General features: G+C 49.9%; 1 protein-coding gene across 1 annotated transcript in view; it reads right to left on the bottom strand.

Moving 5' to 3' along the window:
• Nucleotides 1-11766, bottom strand: part of CUEDC1 (CUE domain containing 1) — an 84836-nt gene extending 73070 nt beyond the window's left edge. Inside the window, exon 1 of the mRNA XM_065908794.1 lies at nt 11638-11766. The gene's annotated coding sequence lies outside the window, so the exon portion shown is untranslated. The remainder of the gene's footprint in view (nt 1-11637) is intronic.
• Nucleotides 11767-24582: the final 12816 nt, after the last annotated feature.

Below are 24582 nucleotides of genomic sequence, written 5' to 3'. Positions count from 1 at the left end.
ACAAAACAAAACAAAAAACCCACATCCCACACAGTAAGTGGCTATTACTTGGACAAGTTACTTAGCCCTCAGCTTCAGTTCCCCCATCAAAACAGACAATAACCCCTGGCGTACAGGTTTGCTACAGGACTAAATTAAATAACTGAAGTGAATTGCTTGACGTGAGTAAATTCTCTTACACATGGGAGCAGTGTAAGAACAGTAGGTACTGGGACTTCTGCCTTGCAATGCAGGGGACGTGGGTTGGATCCCTGGTCCAGGAAGATTCCACATGTCTCGGAGGAACTAAGGCCATGCCCCATAACTAGAGAGTCAGTGCACTGCAAGCCACAGCTAGGACCCAACACAGCCAAATACCTGTTTTCATTTTTTTTTTTAAGTATCTTCTGCTGATGGCTGGGGCAGGAAGGAAAATGAGGCAAAACCGGGGCAGTGAGGTCTTGTGGAGAAACACAACCACTCTGGGTAAAGTGTGCCATGAGGTCAAAGGAGGTCTGAAAACACAACCACCCTGTCACGGATCATCCCTAAACTGGGTGGCTGGTCTGAGGGGGTCTTCCAGCAATCCCTCCCTCCCAAGGGGACTTCACCTTCCTCTGGGGACCCCAGACTCAGCTCACAATCCAAAGGAGAGTCCAAAGAAAGGTCACGGAGAGGAGGTCAGAGAAGGCTGTGCTCCCTATTCCTCACAAACTCAGAGACAAACGGGGGCACCAGGACCTGGAAGGTTCCTTTCTTAGTCCTAGAAGAAAATAAGAGGTCCCCCAAAATGCACTGGGGAACCAGGTACTAACACAGGGAGGGCCCCGCCCCATCCCCTTCATGAGGTGGAGTTGGAGTAGCCATTCACATCCCTACAGATCTAAACTTACGTTTGCGTTGTCCAGTTGTATGGGATAAATTTTTACATTAATATCCTCAAAATTATCACTGCTATGTATGAATTTCACCAGTGTGAAATTCATGAAATGCGTGAGTGTACATTCAGTCACTGACTCTTTGCAACCCCATGGACTGTAGCCCGCCAGGCTCCTCTGTCCACGGGAATTCTCCAGGCAAGAATACTGGAGTGGGTTACCATTTCCTCCTCTGGAGATTTTCCCAACCCAGGGATCGAACCCAGGTCTCCCGCATCGGCAGGTGGATTCTTTATTACTAAGCCACCTGGGAAGCCCCATTGAAAACTGACGCACACCCAGCCCCCAGTCCACTTCTCTCTTAAGGCCTAGTCCTTCCCCAGAGCCTCTCAGGGCTGGAGAGGGCTGGAGGTGGCAGTGGCACAAAGCCCCTGGGGGCCCCCACCCTTGGCTCGAGCCACTAAGACCCTTGTGTCGGCCCAGCTCTGCCCTGGGAGACCCACACAGAAGGCCTCCTCTGGTTTCCCTCAGATATCATCGCACTCACTCGCACCCTCTCTCTTTTCCAAGATGAAAGCTAATAGGATGATTCACTCTCTTATTAAGACAACTCATGAGAAGAAAGTCACCCAAGCTCTCAATTCTCTCTCCTTTGAGCACAAGCCACTCCATGGGTCACCCCCATAGACGTTTCACAGAAATACAATAACAAAGAAGAATTTCCACTAACAAGTCCATCCTTCACCTTGCCTTTCATGACTCAAGAGTTTGCTATCTGTATCCACGGCAGTTTTCTACGTTTCTGAAGCTGTCACAGCTGAGGGCTGGAATGGAGAGACAGGCTTCCAAATAAAATGTGATAGGAGAGCAAAGACACACATGGCCCTTAAATCCACAGCATAGCCCTTCACGGCAGAGAGCAAAAAGCCACTGAGAAATGTCCTTCTCTGTCTCTGCCGGCGCTCTCCGGCTCTGTCCCAAACTTAGAAACAGCTGTTTCCCTATAACTCCAAAAAAAGCTCTCATATGCTCTGTCTCCTCATTCTTTCCAACACTGTGATCTGTACACTTAATCTAACTCCAGGCTCAGCTTATCCCTCCCTCGGCTCGTCAAATAACAAGAGGAACAGTGGAAGAGTAAGAAGTACTACACGACAACAAAGCCATCTTAGAAACACTGTCTACAAGGTCAGCAGCCTGGCTTTCAGGGTTGAGATACCAGTTCCTCAGTTTCCTGACTGTATGCCCTTGGGTATGCTGACTTAGCCCTCTGAGTCTCCAGCCCCTCATCTGGAAAGTGGTAAATACTACTATACACATAGCGGGCTGAGTAAATAAATGCATCCTCTTAAAATGTACAGAGAGGTGACTGGCATGCAATAAGTAGGTAACCAAAATGTAATTATTGTTAGACCATCACAGCCAACTAATGCAATGCATGCATGCATGCTAAATTGCTTTAGTCATTCCAACTCTATGCGACCCTATGGACTGTAGCCCACCAGGCCCCTCTGTCTTTGGGGATTCGCCAGGCAAGAATACTGGTGTGGGTTGCCATGCCCTTCTCCAGGGGATCTTCCCAACCCAGGGATCGAACCTGTGTCTCTTATGTCTCCTGTCATTGGCAAGCAGGTTCTTTACCACTAGCGCCACCTGGGAAGCCCCGTCCAGTGCAATCTAGTGCAACAGGTACTATTATTACCTAGTTAAGAGATATGCTAGTTAACAGATGTGCTCAAAAGCCATTTGTTGTTGTGGTGCTCAAAAGCCATTTGTTGTTGTGGGTACAATAACAGATTAAACTGAAGAAAAGTACAAACTAAGAAATTAAGAGATCTGCTCAGAATGACAGTCCATACACAGCAGAGCTCAGACTGGATTTCTCATCTTGGACCCTGAATCACACACTCACAGATTTCACACTCTAACAAGCTCTCTCCCTCAGGCATGGAAATTTGAGAAGTCCCATGGATCAGCATCAAAAACAGATTTCAATTCTGTAAGCCCCAGAGAGTGGCAATATCTCAAGGGAATGTTGCAGGATTTGCCAAACAAAATTAATTTCCATTTGTTTTCATATTCCAATAAAATATACCAAAGCAGCCTTATACCACCCCATCAAAAGTGTCAAAAGACCCCTCAAGGCCAAGGATGACACCCTCCTCAACAATATTTCAGGCTCCCTTGGGAGGCTCCCAGGCTGTCAACAATTTGCAAAAAAAGGTCAGTGCAAATCATTTGGGAAGGCATTGTGCTGGCCTGGCCTAAGACATGTGGACTTCTGCCAAGCCCATAGTTTTTAAAAACATGCACTGTCTTCACCCTTGATAAACAGCAGCCAGGCTACAGAAATATTTCCATTACACCCAGAAGCCTGCTTGCCATCACAACTCATTGAAATGGATGTTTCCAATTTGAGGAGAGTTCAACAAAAACATCGAAGAACACCCCGACCTTTCCAGCAGAGGTAACCATTCTGGCATTTAGGAAACCTCTAAACACTACAAAGGGTGTTTATGGACACAGATTATTTGGTAAACACATGCCCTCATGCCCACAGTCTAATATATCTAACACATGGATTGAGCCCATTTCTTGCAGCTCTTTTATGAATGTTTATGCATTAGATTTCTACACAAGTACTTTCACTAATGCTCTTTGTGTGTTTCAAGACTGTGATGAAATCATTGTATGGCCATGTTGGAGAAAACTAGTATTATAAAGAGTTTAGCACTGTAGCCCGGACTCTTAACAGCAACCAGCCACTGATGATGATACGATTTCATGAAATGAGGATAATAACAAATGTTAGCAGTAGCTAACATTTATTGAGAACTTATGATTCGCCAAGCACTGTGCTAAGGCTTAATGAGTATTTGATCCTCACTAGCAACAATTAGGGGATATTATTACTCCCATCATATGATTCAGGAAACTAAGACTCAGAGAGATTGAGTTAACTTGCCCCAAGAACACAGCAGTAACTAGCAAAGGTGGATTCAAACACAGGCAGTCTGACTCAAGAGTTTTTAACCACATACTATAGTTCCTTTTTAAGGTGGTTAATGACCCAGGACCACAAATTCCTCTAGGAGCGGTCTGGATGATCTTCAAAATCCTTCCTGGCTGTAAAATTCAATGCTTCTCTCTTTTAGAAATAAAATGAATTTATGACTTGGAGGAATAAAATGCAATGGCGCTGTAACACTGCTCGGGTGGGATGAAACATCTGTGTCTGCTGCACCCAGAGCCAGTCAGGGGAGGGAAGGCGCTGATTTTCTGAGATAATGACGCCCTGTGAAACCGCCAGACTGGCCGCAAACCGTCTCAAGGAGAAACGACAGCTTGAAGACAGAATCTTAGAGGATGCGCCAACTCACAAAAGTCTGCAAGTTCTCAACTATCAGTTCTCAAACCTTCGTCTTTTTTTTTTTTTTAAAGGAAACTCAAATGCAAGAGGACGCAAGTTGTAAGGATACGGGTATAAGATGTGGGGGTGGGGGGTGGTTTGTTTCACACTGACTGCTGGCTTTCCTCCTAGCTTGGCACCTGCTCATGCAAAACACACTTCATCCAGGTAATCTGTTTTACAGCTTCCCTACAACCTCGCAGCCCCGGCTCAGAAGTCCTGTAACTGCGGGGTTTTGCCCTACGCACACCTGCTGATACCGTCCTAGGCTGCTGCCCAGTCCATAGACACAGAGATGCTCAATGGCTGCCTCCCCTGACTGTATCTCTGATTCATCTTCCTCCGCTCCCTGCTCTGCGCAGGAGTTCCCTGCCCGCCCACCTTGCCACTCGGGACAGCCAATGGTGAGGCTCTCCCAGCAGCCTCCTCCTCCTCTCGCTGGCTCTAGCTCACACTCTCTCTCTCAGCTCCTGGTACAGCCTGAAACCGAAACTAATCTCAGACCTGAACAAAGTGAAATCATTTCCTAAGCCTGATCACCCTACATGACCGCAGAGGATCTTCTCCTCATCAGAGCTCCAGATTTAGCGCGCTGGTTGCGGGAAAATAAAGAGCTGAGCAGGTGCCTCGTAGAACTCAATGCTTCCTTAATGAATAGATAAGAAGAAGCAAGAGACCCGCCATAGGGTTTTCTTCTACTGCTTTTCTTTAATTTGCACAAGTCCATTGAAATTCACCCCATGAAGGAAACTTCACCACTCAGTATTCTAAACTCATTGCCCAGCACTGGCTCCTGTTTGGCTCCTCCTTAATCAGATTCTCTTCTGAGAGCAAGCCTTGTTCCTTTGGCGATCTCTGTAGCCATCTTGCTGAATGCAGCTTAGAGAACTAGACCACATGCTTTTCCTAAATTTGAAATACGCAGCCTTTACTTTCAGCCTGGGAACAACAACAAACTACAACACACAAAAAAGGCAAGTCAACATCAATGAACATAATGTCCGCCCTTGATACAGTTTCAAAAGAATTATGCACATTGAGAAAAATCCCAAACTGTTTTGTTTGTCACGCTTGCCCCCAGTACACTTTTGGGTGCCTCTCTCTGTTGCTGGGGGCATCGTGTGATTCAGTTGCTGGCTTAAGCAAAACAGAATTGAAAAGGTAAATGCATTGGCCAACAAGTGTTTGGTAAAAGAGGAATAACTTTTGGATTGTCTGCTGTTTACTCTTCATTCAACAAAGTTTACTGAAGGCCCTATAGGTATGCCCAGGTCTCCTCTAGGTGCTGGGTCAGCAGGGTGAATAGTTAGAGTGATAGTCGCTCAGTCGTGTCCGACTCTGTGTGGGTCCATAGTCTGCAGCCCACCATGTTCCTCTGTCCATGAGATTCTCCAGGCAAGAATACTGGAGTGAATAAGATGACCACTAGCTCCCACTGGGCCATTTTCAGAACATTTTTTGAGTAGGAGCTCAAGCTTTTCTCTAGTGCCAACAGCCAGACAGTCAACTACTTGCGGGTTTCCTGCAGCCCTCTTCACAAGGCATGGACTCCATCCGGTAGGGCTGTGGGGTGCCCCCAGAGTGCACCCCCCCGACAGGGATCAACGCAGGGCAGCACCCAGCTGTGGGCAGATGTGGTTTGTGTCTTGGCTCATTAATGAATGACCCACTTAAGGAGACAGACATTCTTCAGTCACTTTAACAGGAAAATGAGGGGTTAGGCCAGATCTGAGCAACATTCTAGCTCAAAAATTCCAGCTCGTTTTCCCCTCCCTTTGCTGAGCTGACACAGATCTCGAGGGGCCTCTACTTCATCTTCCTGTCTCCAGATGAAACCTCTTAAACCACAAAGACAAATGGAACTTGCTCCCATTTCTAAAGACCTCCGGGGATGGCCATTCCCCTCCGCTCCTGTGAGTCACTTGTCCTCATATCCTATCTGGAGTGTTGTACTCAGATCTTACTTAAGTCCTTCCTCTGCAGTTTACATTCATTCGCCGTTGGTCCTGCTTCTAAGTATGGAGAGACAAGAGTGAATCACTGTGTTCTGAGCGATAATGCTGACAAGATTTTTATTTTTTCTTCAGCATGTTCGCTCAGGCAATAGAGGAGGTGACTATTAAAAACCACAAAGGTACCAAGGGAGCCAACTAAAGCAAGGGTGCTGCAGGATCCAGAAAATTCGATTCTACTGAGGAGTTCACAGAGTGGGAGAGCGGTATATACCCTGGCCAGATCAAAAGGCTGGGGGCAGTAGCCCCTTTAACCCTCACTCAGCTCAAGTGCCCCCTCCCGCAGGAAGCCCTCCCTGCCCAGTTCCTCCTCTGGCTGCCAAACCATCTGCCTCTTCAGCACTCACTTCAGTGCAGCGTTCGCCATGGCAACTGAAGTTCTAGGCTGACATATTTGTTCCCCCAGCTAGACTACAGGCATCTCTCAGGCAGGGGCATGTCTCAGTGAACTTTGTACTCAGGCTCCGGCTCCAGGAGGGTGTCTGGCACTCAGCCAGTGGTTCTCAGTAGCTGGTGCTAGGCTGAACCCTCAGCACGTCCCAGCGATGCTTGAATGTTGCACCGTCAGCCCTTCACTCGGAGCATGTCACCCCTCCAATCCCACCACCCCACCATCCCCACCTCTCAGCCCTCAGCTCAGTAGAGGTCTCTCTCAGACTTTCTCTAAAGATGTAAGCTCTGTAACCAAGCCTCTTGGGTTCAAATCCTGGCTCTGCCACTCTCCAACCATGCAATCTTGGACATGGTATTTAACCTCCTTATGTCTCCATTTCTTTACTGAAATATAGATTTAACCTTTCACAGGATCTTGTGAGGATTAAATGATGCATGAGAAGCACTTGGAAAAGGGTCTGACCCACAGCGAGTGTTCAGTGAAGCTGGAATTATTATGTCCCAAGCCTGTGGCTTCATAGAAATCCCGACCTGCTTCTACTCTTGACTGTCATAGAGCCTACCCACCCCCCACTAGACCCCCTTCCTCCAGAAGCAATGTTAACAGTAATCTAAAAAGCCAGTCAACCCTCTTTACTGATTATGGTCCTCCCCCCCACCCCACCTTCACCAGTTTAGAAGGCAAATATTCCAAAGAAAAAGGAGGAGAGTTAGTTCCACAGCAGGGCTACGAATGCTGAGTCATTCTGCCCCCAACGATACTTCTCTGTCATCACCCTTGACGCTTCAGGCTCATCACCCTTGACGCTTCAGTCTCATCTCCCTACCGTGTGTTCCCCTCTGCTCAAAATTTAAACCTCACCCCACTCCATTCCACATCTCCAAAAGCCAGCCTCATCCTCTACAGTTTTTACCAAAGATCTTCCTTAATAATAAGAAGCCTCAGAACGTTAGCAAGTGCAGAAATAAGAAGAAGGATAATAATAGTTTCCACTCTAAAAGAGAACTTGCTCTTTGTCTGGCATAGTATCTCCTTTCATTTTTTTCTAAAGCTGAGAAACTGAAGCACCTACAAAGTCATAGAGTAAGATGGAGAGCTGGGAGTGCAATGGGGAAAATGTACATAACTTCAGATCCTACACGCTAAACCCTGAAGCCATGCTAGAAATGGACACAGAGTGGCCAGATTGTCTTTGGGAGTGGAAGTTAGAGAGATTTGGAGTCTTTTTATCCCACCAATCATTCCTCAGTGCATTTCACAATTTATGGAAAGGGAGTTTATGTTGACAGGCATTGTTACCGTATTTGTCATTTATGACCTGTTTTAAAGATAAGAGCGATAGCTGGATTATTCGGAATCTATTATATTGTTCAGACACATCAGAGAGGCCTACTGGGAGGCTGAAAGCAGAGGACATCAGTGAACTGAGTGAGCCAACACACCAGCATCCTCACCAATCCATGGCAGCCGTGGTGGAGAAGGCAGACAAGTTCTGGCCCCTGAGGAACAGGCACCTCCAGTCACCGCCGCAGGACCCTTACACCCCACCTACAAAACAACTGTCAAGTCCCAAGTTAGGGACTGCCCGCTGGACCAGAGCACCCCAGGTCCTTTGCGGTTCTCACTTCCTGAAAGCAGAAGAGAGACTTCACCTCCTTCCAGGGCACCTTGCATAGTCAAAGCATAGCACCTTACTCCCAAGGCTCTAGAACACTCCAGCCTATCCTGCTTATTGCCAGGACCGGGGGAAATCTATCAAGGCAAAGTATAGATAGGAAACCCTGAAGGAAGAAACAAGTCTGAGCGCCACTATCTGCTCAACACTGTGTCTGTTAGTCAAAGAAAAATCTCCATGAACTATCATTGTCTGGGGCCACTGGGGCCTGAGAAGGGCTTCTCAATACCAAGCAGAGAAGTCACAGATGGCAGACCCTGCTAAAGGCTCTTCCAGATCCCCAACACGGGTGATGCCACCAATACTTGGGCAGCAGCCAGGGCCCAGTGAGCTTTGGTTAAGAAAGAAAAGGCAAGTCTGGTCCCCTTGCGGACACACTGGGGATGGTGACAGCCATTCCTTCTGGCTTGCTCCCTCTTTTCTAGTCCATAAGGATTTAAGGAACCCGGCATGAGTTTGAGCAAACTCTGGGACATAGTGAAGGACAGGGAAGCCTGGCGTACATTTTGTACATGGGGTCGCAGAGTTGGATCTGACTTGGTGACTGAACAACAAAGTACCTAAAATACCTCAATCCTAGCCTTAAACAACTCTGCACAAAGACCTCCTCAAAAGGAGATGTGTCCTGGGACTTCCCTGGAGGTCCAGTGGTTAAGACACCATGGGGCGTGGGGTGGATCCCTGGTCAGGGAACTAGGATCCCACATGCTGAGTGGCTCAACCAAAAAGTTAGGGGCGGGGAGAAGTGTCTTTCACACTTACCCTCTCCACTGAAGCACATTCCACCACCTCAATGCCGCTGCCCCAAGAATGAGCTGGGACTCTTAGAGCACCTGACTCCTGTTTTGTTGTGACACCATCCCTCACCCTAACCCCCTTGTGCTGTGCTTAGTCGCCCAGTCGTGTTTGACTCTTTGTGACCCCATGGACTGTAGCCTGCCAGGCTTCTCCGTCCAAAGGATTCTCCGGGCAAGAGTACTGGAGTGGGTTGCCATTTCCTCCTCCAGGGGATCTTCCCAACCCAGGGATCACACCCAGATCTCCTGCATTGCAGGCAGACTCCTTACCATCTGAGCCACCAGGGAAGTCAAAGTGGAAATTGCCCAGTCATGTCCGACTCTGCGACCCCATGGACGATATAGGCCATGGAATTCTCCAGGCCAGAATACTGGAGTGGGTTGCCATTTCCTCCTCCAGGGGATCTTCCCAACCCACAGATAAAACGCAGTCTCCCGCATTGCAGGCAGATTCTTTACCAGCTGAACCACCAGGGAAGCCCCTAATCCCTATATTTACGTCTAATTCAACAGCTCTATGGCATTGGACTAGTTAGTGCACAAAGCCTTCTCACCACAAAGGCAACAAAAATCAGCCCCAGGAGAACGGCCACCCCATTGGCCCCCATTCTCTGGCTCACTGTCCAGAGCTGGGATCCAGTTCAGAGTTTCCAGGTCTCCATGGCCACAAGCCCAAAGTTGCAACGGAAGGTCATGAGAAAAGCCCTCTTGAGAGATCTACTCTTCACACCCTGGGACTATTCACTGACTCAATACAAAAGAGGGAACTGTTCTGAACCACCTAGGCTGAACCACTGATTGGAGATCTTAACAGGGGTCCCAGTTCCAAGGGGCATAGTGACCCTCTGATCCTGCATACAAAATGTGACCCTGCACACTTGCCTGTGTCAGAGGGAGGGAGGGGGGAGTTAGAGCTTTCACCAGATCCTCAAAGGGGCCATGACCCCTACCTCTGGCTAGGGGTCACCCCCCTAGAACTCACCCACCCCACCCGTGCCGCCTGCCATACTATCAACCCTGGGTCATGCTAGTTGCCCAAGGTCTTTCTCCTATTTAAGGATGTGTCCAGGCCCGAGGCCCCACTCCTGGTCCCTTGCCTCCTGCTCCTTCCAGCTGCATAAGGTGGATTGGGGCAGGGGTGGGGTGAGTTCAAAGCCAACCCTCCCCCACACACCCTGCAGCTTCCCTGAGCCAAGTTTCTCTCTCCATCCCAGCGATACCATCCTCCATGTCAACAGAGATCCCAAAGACCTCATCTGCCAACAGCAGAGAGGGCCCCATTTCACACTTGATTGCTTGCCGCCAAATCTCATGGTGAGACGACTCCCTCTCTGAGAACTCCTGGCGGCCCTCACCTCCTTCAGGCACACCTGGCCAGCTCCACCCAGGCTGGCAAGACGAGCATGCGTGGCAAGGAAAAGGAACCAGAGGCTCAGGCACCTCCCTGAGTCCTTTCTCCTGGACCGGATGGCTCAGGGCGCTCAGGACGCCCAGCCAACCGGAGGGCTTACTCCCGGTGCTCAGCAAGCTCCTGCCTGAGCGGTAGGAGAGGACGGAGGTTGTCCTGTCTCCTAGGTCACTCCTAGAACAACTGAAAAATTCCCAGTCGTTCCCCCTCACCCTCCAATCTCACCGAAAGGAAGAAAATCTAAAAGCTTCCTCCGCTGACATCAGATTCCTCTCCAGGAATTTCCTTTCAGTGTAAATTTCTTGGAACGAAAACTTCTTTCAAGGGGAAAAGAAACGGGCAAGCCCGCGCTAGGTGTAAAACGAACAATGCAAGCCGCAAACGGAGAGGAAAGGATGAATTAGAGCCAACACCATCCCCCTAGAGCTAAGAGCCCGGGGCACCGGGAGCCGGAGGGGCGGGGGCCGAGGGGCGGGGACGGCGCCCGGTGAACTTTCCCTGGCCGAGCCGCGGGAGATGCAGCTCCCGGGGGACCGGGTGGGACCAGAAAAAGCGAAGCCGACCTCGGCGGGGGCAGGAAGCGCATCTCCCCTTTTCCTAAAAGGCGCTCAGGCCCCGACAGGCGCCCCCCGCCACCGCCCCGCCACCCCCTGCCAGCCGTCGCCAAGCAGCCGGCTCCCCCCAGCCCGGGCCGAGCGGGGAGGGGCGCCCACACAAAAGAGGCAGCGACCGGGGAAGGGGCTCCGTGCGGCGCCGGCTCGCCGAGGCCTGGCCCGCCTTGCCCGCGCCGCCCGCCAGCCCGCCGGCGACCACCCGCCTCCCCGCGCGCTCCCCTCCCTGCCCCCGGGGTCCCCGCGCGCCCCGCGCGCCCGCGGCCCGGGAGGCGGCGGCGGCGGTGGCCCGGGAAGGACGCGGAGCCGGCCCCGCCGCGCGAGGCTGGGGCGGCGCAGGCTCCCGGCGGTCGCCCCGGGAATCAAACTCGCGCCCGCCCGACCCTCGCGGCGGCGCCTCGGCGAGCGGGCCCGGAAGGTGGGGCCGAGGCGCGCGCGGGCCAGGCGGCGCCGGCGGGGCGAAGGGGGTCTTACCGAGCAGCCGCGCGCGTCCGCTCCCCGCGGGCCGGAGGGGCCGGAGGGGCCGGGGGCTGGGGGCGGGGCGCGGCCCCGCGGCGGCGGCGGCGGCGGCGGGCCCGGCGCGGCGGCGCGGCAGGGGCGCGGGAGGCGGGGAAAGCGAGGCGCGGCCGGCTTCCTAGCGGCGGGCGGCGCGAAATGCAGCTGTCCCTGCGCGGCCGCCGCGAGGCCACAAGTGGGGCCGCGCGGGGAGGAGCGGGCCTGCGGGCGGGGCGCCGGCCGGGCCGCGGCCCCCAGACCCTCTCCGCGGCCGACCCCTCGGAGAGGGGAAGGAAGCGGGGTCGGGGGCCGCCAAGGACGCCAATCGCAGGGGGTGGGGATGTGGGGGGTTGGAGGGTGGGGGCCGGGCAAAGACGAGGCGGATCTCCGGAGGACCGACCCCCGCGGCAGCCACGAGGACTCCCGGCTGGGGGGCCGGAGGATGCGATCGGGGAGCCTCGGTCCCCCGGGCCGCGCGGGGCGCCTTGCGCCTGCCTGCTCTGGGAGCGGCACCGGGAGGGCCCACCCCGGAGAGGGTAGGGCGGGAGACCCGAGCCCTCAGCTGGGGGTGGGGGTTCCTAAAAGCAGGGCTGCCCCAGAGGGTGTGGCCGCGCCTCTGGAGCCCGAGACAGCTGAAGTGGAGAGAAGGGCGGCCCCCGGGGAGTTAGGGTCCAGGAGAGGAAACAAAAGGTGGAGATCAGAGGAGATCAAGAAATCAGAGTTATTACCCATTCACACCATCGGATACCACTTGCCATCTCCCCACCTCCTCCTCAGCATACCGGGTTACCTCAGGGGCGTCTGAACTTTGAAAAGATCTCCCAGGGAAGAACTTGTTTAATAAATGGGGAATCAGGTGGGAGGGGGGGATCGGGATGGGGAATACATGTAAATCCATGGCTGATTTATGGCAATGTATGACAAAAACCACTACAATATTGTAAAGTAATTAGCCTCCAACTAATAAATGAAAAAAAAGAAAAAAAATAAATGGGGAATCAGCTTTGGCTTTCTTTTTCCACGTGTTTTTAGTTTCAGATCCCAATTAGGGGATGGGGGAGGGCGGGTCAGGAGCCAAGCATCCTGCTGTGAAGAGGCGCTACTTAAGGAAGGGATCTGTAACCCATGAAGGGCCAGTTCCAGTTCTGCCCCTCCGCCCCGCCCCCGGGCAGCTTGCCAAGGACCCGCACCCTCTTCCTGGACAAGCCTGCCTTAGAGACCCACTGCCCGTCTGGGTACAGATCTTAGAGAACGGCACCACCCCCACCCCCCACCCCCGCAACCAGGGCTTGCAGTGCCCTAGCCTGCTGAGACAATCGGTGCTAGCCACAGAGACATCGGAAGGTAAAAACCACAAACCAGAGTGCACCAGACACCCATGTGTCTCCATCGTTTGCTTGTCGGGGGTGTTTCTTCAGCAGGTTGGGGACCTGGGAGAGGGAGAAACCTCAGAACCGCACCTTCTGGGGAGGCCCGGTTTGACTAGCCTGTCGAGTTGAGCTCGGGGCCCAGGTTCCCAGACTCCTCCAAGGACCTCCTCTCTTCCACCCACCTCTCCCCAGGCCCTTTCACTCCGTGGTTTATTCAGTTTGGGGGGCCCGTCAAACTCCTAGAGTTGTTCCCTAGACCCCAGGTTAAAGATTCCTTAATCTAGATGGACTGACCCACACCTCTGTCATGACTCCTGTCTCCTTTCCCAAATGCTCCCCACCAGATTATATTACACTTGCCCAGGGCACAGTTCATCTGCCACTTTTCTGCTTACTTGTGAGATCCCGCTGCAGTTCCTCTGTCACCTTGGCATTTTGGAGCTGGGAAAATGCATCTGCAAGCTTGAAGTTTTTGCTGTTAGGCAAGTGCTCACGGAATCTTTTCACATATTATTCATATAGTCATTAGATGAAACTGACCACTGTAATGGTCGCTCCTTCTTGAAGAATGCTTCTTAGGCATTGGTAACATATGCTTCCTTTCGGGGCTTTCTTCCAGGAGGCTTTTTCTCAGACTCCTTCCCTGCCTCTCACACCCCACTGGGTAACCTCCCTCACTCCCACCATTGCCTGTGAGCTGAATGTTCCCCAGGATCCCAGGCCAAACCACCCTCCTGGGCTCTAGCCCCACACACCCAGCTGCCTACAGAGGCTCCCCACCTGTGGGACCCTCGGACATCCCAAATGCAAGGAGGCAAGAGGCCCAGAGCATTTCCTTCCCATCCCCATTCCATCTGACTTCACAGCTGGAAACCTCAGTCCACAGTGTCCCTTGCCCTGTGATGTATTCAACTCCTGTTCCTTCCTCCTCACTCTCCTGTGCTGTGCTGTCACATCAGTCGTGTCCAACTCTTTGTGACACTATGGACTGTAACCCACCAGGCTCCTCTGTCCATGGGGATTCTCCAAGCAAGAATCCTGGAGAGGGTTGCCATGCCCTCCTCCAGGGGATCTTCCTGACCCAGGGATTGAACCTGGGTCTCCTGCATTGCAGGCGGAGTCTTTAACCCTCTGCCATCCGAGTTACCACTTCACCCACCACCTTCACACCCCCAGGTGCCTCTGGCACTTCCCTTGAACCCTCTTGCTCTGCATAACAGGCTGCCCCCACAGACTCCTTCTGTCCATGGAGCGCATGGTATTGTGGCTGAGCTCAATGAATGAGCTCCTGGGAGGTCAGTCGCGTCTTCTGTCTCAGTGCCCACACCTTTCAGCCCAAGGCCTGGCTGGTCCCGTGAGTGTGTAAATATTTGCCAAAAGACTGACTTGGGAAGGGTCATGAGACCGCCTGGTGTGCCCTTAATAAAACCAGGTCTTCCCTTGGCTGGTAACTGTTTGTAAGGCCCCAGGGGCCCTGCCTTCCTGTACGGAGACTGTCAGCTTCTCCTCTACAAGGTGATGGTGTGGAGATTATTCTTGTTTAGTCCCTCAGTCGTGTCCAACTCTTCTGTGACCCCATAGACTGCAGCCCGCCAGGCTCCTCTGTCCATGGGATTCTCCAGGCAAGGATACTAGAGTGGGTTGCCATGTCCTTCTCCAGGGGATCTTCCTGCCCCAGGGATCAAACCCCCGTGTCCTGCATTGGCAGGCAGGTTCTTTACCACTCAGCCATCAGGGAAGCCCCAGGGGTGGAGATTCAGTTCAGTTCAGTTCAGTCGCTCAGTCATGTCCGACTCTTTGCGACCCCATGAATCGCAGCACGCCAGGCCTCCCTGTCCATCACCAACTCCTGGAGTTTACTCAAACTTATGCCCATCGAGTCGGTGATGCCATCCAGCCATCTCATCCTCTGTTGTCCCCTTCTCCTCCTGCCCCCAATCCCTCCCAGCATCAGGGTCTTTTCCAACAAGTCAACTCTTCGCATGAGGTGGCCAAAGTACTGGAGTTTCAGCTTCAGCATCAGTCCTTCCAATGAACACCCAGGACTGATCTCCTTTAGGATGGACTGGTTGGATCTCCTTGCAGTCCAGGGGACTCTCAAGAGTCTTCTCCAATACCACAGTTCAAAAGCATCAATTTTTCAGCTCTCAGTTTTCTTCACAGTCCAACTCTCACATCCATACGTGACCACTGGAAAAACTATAGCCTTGACTAGACGGACCTTTGTTGGCAAAGTAATGTCTCTGCTTTTTAATATGCTGCCTAGGTTGGTCATAACTCACTGGCAGGCGGGTTCTTTACCACTCAGCCACCAGGGAAGCCCCAGGGTGGAGATTAGGTATAGATAAATGGAACTCTGTGCAACAATTAAAATGATTTTTAAAGACTATTAGATGTGGGGTTGGGAGGTGGGAGGGAGGTTCAAGAGGGAGGGGACATATGCATACCTATGGCTGCTTCATGTTGATGTATGGCAGAAACCAACACAATATTGTAAAGCGATTATCCTCTGATTAAAATTTTTTTAAAGGAGAAACAAAGAATATTACATGTCTATGAAACCATTCAAAAGAGTTTATGGGAAAGGTAGGCTACAAAACAGTATATTCTGAATCCGTGGTGGTTCAGTGGTTAAGATGCCATGCTTCCACTGCAGGAGGTGGTTCAATCCCTGGTTGGGGAAGTTCCACATGCCTTGTGGTGCAGCCAAATAAAAACAAACAGTATATGCAATGTGAGGCGTTTTTTTTTTTTTTTTAGTTAGTTATAGGTCTAACTATATGATAACATGTTAACAATTATTGGATGAGGGTTTATAGATAACTTTTACTGCATTATGAATATTTTTCCAGATTTTCCAAACTTTCTACATTGAACATACATTCCTTTATAATCATATATATATATATATATATATATATATATATATATATATATATATGTAGCCTTCCAGATCATCACATGTGGGGATTTCCCTGGTCTTCCAGTGGTTAAGAGTCTGTACTTCCATTCCTGGGGCATGGGTTTGATCCCTGGCAGACTCTAGCCAGGGAACTTAAACCCTACAACCCAAGAGGTGCAGACCCTCCCCTGCAAATCATTAGGTATGATTGGAAAGAGGAAAGTGAATATAAGTAGCTTTCCTTCTTACTTTTGTCTAACTTAGGCTATTTCAATCCAGTTCCATGACCATTTTTGTTGACTTCCCATATGTCCATACTGAGATCCCAAAGATGGACAATATGTAGACCCTTTTCACTCCCTCAAAGCAAAGGGTAAGATAGATTTGAAGCAGCTAGCAAAATAATACAAGGCAGAGTGTGACACTAAAATTAAGGTGTAAATAGAGGACGCTGAGGCTACCCAGGAAGCAAATGGTTAATTCTCATGGAGGACCCATCAGAGAAGGCAGATTTGAAGAGCTGGCTTTCATGCTGTGCCTTGGGAGATAAATAAGGTTTTAACTAAGGATAAGGGTGTTCCCATCTGGGGGGCAGAGCATAAGAAGAGGCACAGAGGTGAGGACATTGAGGCATATTTGGATATGGGTGAATGTCCACGATGGCCAGAGTGTGCGGTAGGTGGTGGGGAGTGTAGCCAGATGAAGCTGGAAAGGTGAGGAGAGTGTGCAGTGGAGGGCTTGGAACACCACACCAAGGAATCTGCAGAGAAGGCACAAGCTTGAACCTAAAAATAGAATATTAACATTCATTTTTATTTTCTTGACAATTCCAAGACTTGAGATGGTGAGGTCCACCAGTCTTGCACCAGACCAGCTGCTGGGAAAAGCCAGCTTGGAGTTAAACATTTGCTACAAAGCATTCACAGAGGCTAGAGGTTCAATCCCAGCCTGAAGTACCAAATTCCTTCTTCCTCCTGATTTCCCTCTAAACCCCTTAAGTACAGTGTAGCGACTAAGTGCCCAGACCTTCATGCCAGTCAGAGCAGGGTACTAGTAAATTCCTGCTGTATCTGTTTACAAACTCGATGACCTTGGGTGAATTACTTAACCTTTCTGAGTCCCTCATCTCTAAAATATCACCTTTCTCCTCACTAGATTGAAAATAATAATAATAAGTTTTCTTGAACATTTACAATGGCTGGTCCTGTTTTAAGTACTTTTGTAGATTTTAGGTCATTTAGTCTTCAGAAAAACCCCAAGGGGTGGGTGTTATTACCATACCTATTTTACAGATGTGGAAACTGAGACACAGGGAGCTCAGAAGTATTCCCAGGATCCAACAATAAGTAGATCAACAATTAGCCAAGACATGGCCCCAGCCTGTGTCTCTGGAGCCCATGAAATTCACTGTACCCCTGGAGATAATTACAAAAACTAGGGACTTTCCTCGTGGTCCAGTGGTTAGGAATCTGCCTTCCAATTCACGAGACCCTGTTTATACTCTGGGAAACCGAGACACAGAGAGATTAAGTAATTTGCCCCAGTTTCTTCACAGAGCCAGGAGAGGAACTCAGGTGGTTTGGCTGCAAAGTCTGTTCCTTGTCACTCAGATACACTTCATGAATGATGACAATTTCACTTATTGTGCTTTTCATTCCAAGGGGGCTTCCCTGGTAGCTTAGCTGGTAAAGAATCTGCCTGAGGTGCAGGAGACCTGGGTTCGATTCCTGGGCCAGGAAGATCTCCTGGAGAAGGGATAGGCTACCCACTTCAGTATTCTTGGGCTTCCCTTGTGGCTCAGCTGGTAAAGAATCCACCTGTAATGTGGGAGACTTGGGTTCTATCCCGGGGTTGGGAAGATCCCCTGGAGAAGGGAAAGGCTACCCACTCCAGTATTCTGGCCTGGAGAATGCTGTGGACTGTGTAGTCCATGGGGTCGCAAAGAGTCGGACAAAACAGAGTGACTTTCACTTTCATTCCAAGGAGGCCTGCCTGTGATCAATTTCATCCAGATGTTCAGATCTGATTCTCTCCAGGGATGGAGCTCCATGGAGGATGTTGGGGATGGGGCAAGATGTGTATACCTGGGGGCTTGGGAAGCAGGGCAACAGGCAGAGGAGCCTTTGGGCCTTGCTGTCCTGGGGAGGGCTCCTTTGTGCTTTGGGGAAGGGACCCTTTGGAGCACCAGTAAATGGCCAGGAAAAGGAAGGAGATGAAGCAGACACTACCTCTTTAGCCCCTGCGCCGGGCTCTGGGCACTAGAAGAAATGGCAAAAATGTCTTATTCTTCACTGGAAGAGCCTCCCTGGAGCTATACCTACCACAGCTAGTTCCAGGGTAGTGGGTGGAGGACACTAAGGGTCTGAGTGACGTATTTAAAGGAGATTTCACTCACCAGGTGTCTCTTTAAAAAGGAAGACAGAACCCCCTCCTCGAAGCAGGGCTGAACCCCTTGGGGCAAGAGGACCCTGAGGCTATGGCAAGATGGGTTCCTAGGGTCCAGACCTTTTGCCCAGGTCCTGCACTTGAGGCTGTAAGGAGTAAAGCCTGGGGCTCAGTTCAGTTCCGTTCCCCAGGGAACTGCCACATGGTCGTGGCTGGTCAGAGGACCAACGCAGCTGGCGAGAGGGGCACAGTTACCACGGCAGGACTGCTCACCAGAAAGCAGAACCGAGAGTTCAAGGAGCAGCAGGATGCACTCATTTGTTTACTTATGTAGTCATGGATCCTTCCTTTTTTCAAGAGCCTATAGATATGTATATACACACATATGGGCTTCCCAGGGGGCGCTGGTGGTAAAGAACCCACCTGCCAATGCAGGAGACATAAGAGACGCGGGTTCAATCCCTGAGTTGGGAAGAAGCCCTGGAGAAGGGCAATGGCAACTCACTCCAGTATTCTTGCCTGGAGAATCCCAAGAACAGAGGAGCCTGGCGGGCTACAGTCCATAGGGTCACAAAGAGTCGGACACAACTGAAGCAACTTAGCATGCAGGCACATGTACATATATAAATACATACATATATTTATACATTATATGTATATATATTTGGGGCCCCACTGCATGGCTTGTGGGATCTTAGTTCCTTGACCAGGGATTGAACCCCAGCCACGGCAGTGAAAATGCTGAGTCCTAACCACTGGACTGCCAGGGAATTCCCAACAGCTTATAATTTATTATTATTGTTACTAATATTTATTTTGATGCATAGATTGCTCTGAATTTGGCCATTTGCTAACTCCTGTGTTTTTTTAAAAAAATATTTAAAAGTGAAAGTCGCTCAGTCATGTCTGACTCTTTGTGACCCCAAGGACTATAGTCCATGGAATTCTCCAGGCCAGAATAGTGGGTAGCCTGTCCCTTCCCCAGGGGATCTTTCCAACCCAGAATGCAGGGTCTGCATTGCAGGAAGATTCTTTACCAACTGAGCTATGAGGGAAGCCCCCCCCCCCCCAAAAAAAAAAAAATCTATTAATTTATATATTTGGATGTACTTGGTTTTAGTTGGGGCAGGTGGGATCTTCAATCTTAGTTTTGACATGTGGGATCTAGTTCCCTAACCAGGGGTCTAACCTGGGCCCCCTGCATTGGGAACGTGGAGTCTTAGCCACTGGACCACCAGACAAGTCCCTCCTGCGTCCATCCCATCTTCTTTGATACATTCGCATCCTGACTTTCTTGCACAGAGATGTTTTCACCGTCACTGTAAAGGCTGCATCAGACCATCCATCGGTGCTAAATCTAGGGGGAAGTGTTGATGAGGAGGAGGATATTTGAAAGGTCTTAAAGTGTTTTTCCACGGACTTCTTATTAGTTGCGAGAGGGAAAAGAATAATTATACAGTGGAGAAACGAGGCAATGCCTTGACTGAGTGATCGTCACCTTGGAGGGACAGAGGCTGCCATGTGCCTGTAGACATGATATCCCAAGGACACGTTGCCTTGGCAGGATTCCAGCTGAGAATGTATAATATCAGTGTAATCATAGGGAACATCAGACAAACACAAAATGAAGAATGTTCTATTTTTAAAATGAAAGCAGGGGTCTGTAATTTAAAAAAAAAAGCCAGCTATAAAAATGGCCTAGGATTAAGGAAATTAAAAAGACAGAGCAACTAAATGCAACACCTGACCCTAAACTAGAGCTTGTCCTAGGAATGAAGATGCTGTCAAGGACATAATCAGATCATAACTGGAATATGGATTGTAGATTAAATGAATGTATTATATAAGTGTAAATGTATACAATTTCACAGAAGTACTTGGGGCGGGGGGAGGGGTGGGAAAAAAAGAAGTACTTTGGGGTAAGGTTCATGATGTATAAAACCATGGAATGGTTCAGAAAAAAAAAATTGAGAGAGATAGAGCACACTTGTGATTGAGCAAGAGATAAAATGTTAGCAATAGGTGAATCTGGTTAAAGAGTATACAGGTGTCTCTTGTACTGTTTTCACCTTTGCAACTTTTGTAAGCTTGAAATTATTTCCAAATAAAAGTTTTTCAAAACTGTTTGTATTTTTGCTGCCCAAGCCCTGCAAACAACTTTTTCTCCAGTAGAGCCTGGGGATCAAGAATATTTAAGCACATTTTTAAAAAAAGTAACCCATATATCGGGAGAAAATATTTGCAAATGACATGACTGATAAGGGATTAGCCTTCAAAATTTACAGTTTATGACACTTAACAGCATCAAAACAAACAGCCCACTCAAAAAATGGGCAGAAGACGTGAATAGACATTTCTCCAAATGGCCAACAAGCACATGAAAAGATGTTCAACATTGCTAGTTATTAGAGAAATGCAAATGAAAACTACAATGAGATATCATCTCACACTGGTCAGAATGGCTATAATCAAAAAATTCACAAATATTAAGTTCTGGAGAGGATGTAGAGAGAAGGGAACCTTCTTTCACTGTTGGTGGGAATGTAAATTGGTACAGCTACTATGGAGGTTCCTTAAGAAACTAAAAATAGAACTGTAAACTAAAAACTAAAAAAAAAAACCTAAAAATATGACTCTGCAGTCCCACTCCTGGGCATTTATCTGGAGGAAAAACATGATCTGAAAGGATGCAAGCATTCCAGTGTTCATTGCAGTACTGTTTAAGACAGCCAAGACATAAAAGCTACCTAAATATCCATCAACAGAGGGATGAATAAAGAAGATGTGGTACATAAATACAATGGAATATTACTCAGCCATTAAAAGAATGAAATAATACCATTTGCAGCAACACAGTTGGACTTAGAGAATGTCATACTGAGTGAAGTAAGTCAATCAGAGAAGGAGAAATATTGTATGACATCCCTTATATGTGGAATCTCCCATCCAAGTACTAACCAGGCCCGACCCTGCTTAGCTTCCGAGATCAGACGAGACCCGGCGCGTTCAGGGTGGTATGACCCTAGACTATATGTGGAATCTAAAAAGAAATTATACAAATGAACTTACAAAACAGAAAGAGAAAAGGACACAGACTTCGAAAAGGAACTTATGGTTGCGGGAGGGGAGGGATAGTTAGGGAGTTTGGGAAGGTCATGTACACGCTTATGTATTCAAAATGGATAACCAATCAGGACCCATTGTACAGCACATGGAACCCTACTTAATGTTTTGTGCCAGTGTGGATGGGAGGGATGCTTGAGGAATATGTACGGCTGAGTCCCTTCGCTTTTCACCTGAAACCAGCAGGACACTGAGTGCCTGCTCCACCGCTTTAGTCCTGCCCGACTGCATCTTTAGGACTGTCGTCCACAGTCTCCTAAGACCATGCGATTCTTCAGGCAAGAATACTGGAGTGGGTTGCCATGCCCTCCTCCAGGGGATCTTCCCAACCCAGGGATCCAACCCACATCTCCTATGTCATCCTGCCTTGCAGGCGGTTTCTTTACCGCTGAGCCACTGAGGAAGCCCGTTAATCGGCTATATTCAAATACAAAGTAAAAAGATGAAAAAAACCACCACCAACAAAAATAACTGAGAAGGAAAAGCACCCCTACCATGTGGAACAGCACGACAGAAGGCAGGGAAGTGTGAAGTATAAGTGTAGATGGTAGAAAGGGGAAATGGGCCTTCTGAAAACCTAACCCAACAAAACGGCCCCCAGGATAAACCGTAGCCTCCCCCGGGGGAGGCAAACCGCAGCCCCCAGCATCTTCCCGCAAGCCTCTCCCCACTCACCCTCACGTGTGTGATTTAGAAATAGGATACAGCAAGCTGACAGATTCGGCCATCCTTCAAGGGGCCAACGTTATATTGGGAGGCACATCATAGAACTTGATTTTATGTGTTTACATAGAAGGGGGTACAACTTTTGTGCAGAGTGCAGAAAGCGAAGCAGCGTTGGAAACTTCCAGCCAGAGTGGAGCAGGGCTCCCTGTGAATGAGCACCCTCCCCCGACCAACCAGAATACAGCGACGTCAGCCAATCCCGACTCGGCAGTGCCCTGGTCGGGGCGGGGCTGACACGCCCCAGAGTTGTTTGCCTCCGCTCCCCACCCGTCCCGCTCTAACCCTAGTCTACCCCCGGGAGGAAATCGCGGAGACGAGGCCGGCCAAATAGATTTGGCCAAACTGTGGAGGGCATCGGACTTTGGGCACTGCAGTAGGTGGACAGACCCTACCCTGCAAAACCCACATTTTCCGCGCGCTCTGCAGGACGCCTCTCAGAGCGCTAGGTCCAGGATGCCTTCAAGAGAGCAGGTGGAGCCGATGAGGGCAGGTTCAGGGCCGAGCGAGCAGGTATGCGAAGGATGTCAGGTTTCTCCCCCACATCCTGCCTGGGTAGGTGGTGGCCCTCCCTTTCCTCTTGGGAAGGAAGGAGGTCAGGCCCGTGCCAGGCTCGCAGCAAGCTATAAGAAGAACTAACTCTTTGTTAGGATGGTTCGGTTGCCTAGGGAAACTGTACAGCCAGCTTCTCTGGATATAGTGAGTGCTGGTAAATGCAGTGAGATGGAACGACTTCTTCCGATGCACCGTCCGCAGAGAGGCACACATCCTGACATTTTTCCAGGTCTCCCAGCCTGGTTATTTCCTCGGGGTAAGTGGAGCCCTCCCTGCCACATATTCAGCAGGCTTCAGTTAGCAGCGGTTTAGATGTGTCTCCCATCTAATTTTCTCATTCCCTGAGATGAGGCTACAGTTCCCATGCTGAATGCCAACCCTCAAAATCTCAGCGTCTGAGATGGGGAAGTCATGCAGGAAGGCAGTCGGCTCCTTTGCTCTTTGGGTGAACGCAGTTGGTGCCTCTGAGTGAATTGATGGTGCTGTTACTACATAGGATATAGGACACCCAGGTGCAGGTGGGGGACATTGTACGAAGGCTTTGTACGAAGCACTTTACACGAATTAGATCTTCAAAATCTTTACTATATTGCAACTGTTATCCTCTTTCCTTCACAGCTGAGGAAACTGGGGCCACAGAGGTTACATCTCTTGCCCAAGGTCACACATTTCCAACTGGCATAGCCTGGATTTACACCCCAGGCCTGCCAGATCCCAAGCCCCTGCTCTCCACTGCAACCCTGAATTACAGCACCTCCCAAGCTGTCCATTATGCCAGGCCTTGTCCTGCTCTGACTCTTCTGGGGGCCTCTCTGACCTGTTGCTGCTGTTTCCAGCCTTGGTGTTCGGTGCCTCGTGTTTCAGGCTTGCTGAACATTGGGACTCATTGATACGCAAGGGCAAGTCAGCAGCAGGGTGCCATGGTCCCACAAATTTGGAACCAGAGGTTTAGAGGATGTGGCAAAATTTCTAGAATATATAGTCCAACTTTAGAACTAGCCTCCCTTCTGTGGAGCTCTGGACTACCTCCACTTTATTTGGATATCTCCCAACTCCTCCTGTTATACTAAGGAGGAATGAATCAAGTGTCTAAATAAAAGTTACAGGGAAGGTTTCCCAGGGAGAAACATTAGATTTGCAGAATATCCAGGGGTTCACGACAGAGCACAGGCGTTGGCGGGCTGCTTGTGGGAGGACTTTCTAGGCCTGAGGGACAGAATACACAAAGGTTCTCCTGCTTCCTCTTTCCACAGTGCCACCCTCTCCCGTTTTCTTCCTCAGACGTCCTTGACGGCCACAAAGTTTCTGGTGTTGACAAAGTGGCAGGACTTCCCTTGCGTGGGGCAGGCCACCCTGGAGTCAAGGCCTGCGCTTCTGGGATGAAGTTCTGGGATTCCAGGAAGGGGGCTCCCTACCTCCTCAGCTGGAAGTGGCTCCCGGGTGCCCACCACAGGAGGAATTCCCTACAAATCATCTGAATCTTGCCTGTCTCTTCAGCTACTGATTTTGTCCTTTTTCTGACTAGGAAGAGCATGTCTTATTTTCTGCACCTTGACTGGAGCTGAGGTCAGCACAGCTGGCTTAGCCTCACAGCCTGTCTCGAGGCCCTCTGAGGAATCACATCCAGCCCAAGGCAGATGCATGGAGACGGGAGGAAGGGCAGAGTGGGGGGTACACCACAGGAAGCACAAGGACATTTTCGCCAAAATCTCTCTCTCCTCCCTCCCTGGGCCTCATTCTAACCTCCAGGTTCCCAGTTTCCCTTCTCTCCCTCACCTCATAAGCAAAGCTGATTTCCCTCTGGCTCTGTTGCCACCATTAACAAAGTTAGGAATTTCTTGGCTCGTGAGCAAAGGCCTTGAGGAT

The sequence above is a fragment of the Muntiacus reevesi genome, chromosome 18 (genome assembly GCF_963930625.1).
Source record: "Muntiacus reevesi chromosome 18, mMunRee1.1, whole genome shotgun sequence".
NCBI lineage: Eukaryota > Metazoa > Chordata > Mammalia > Artiodactyla > Cervidae > Muntiacus > Muntiacus reevesi.
Note: the sequence above shows the minus strand (reverse complement) of the source record. Positions and strands in the feature narration are given on the sequence as shown.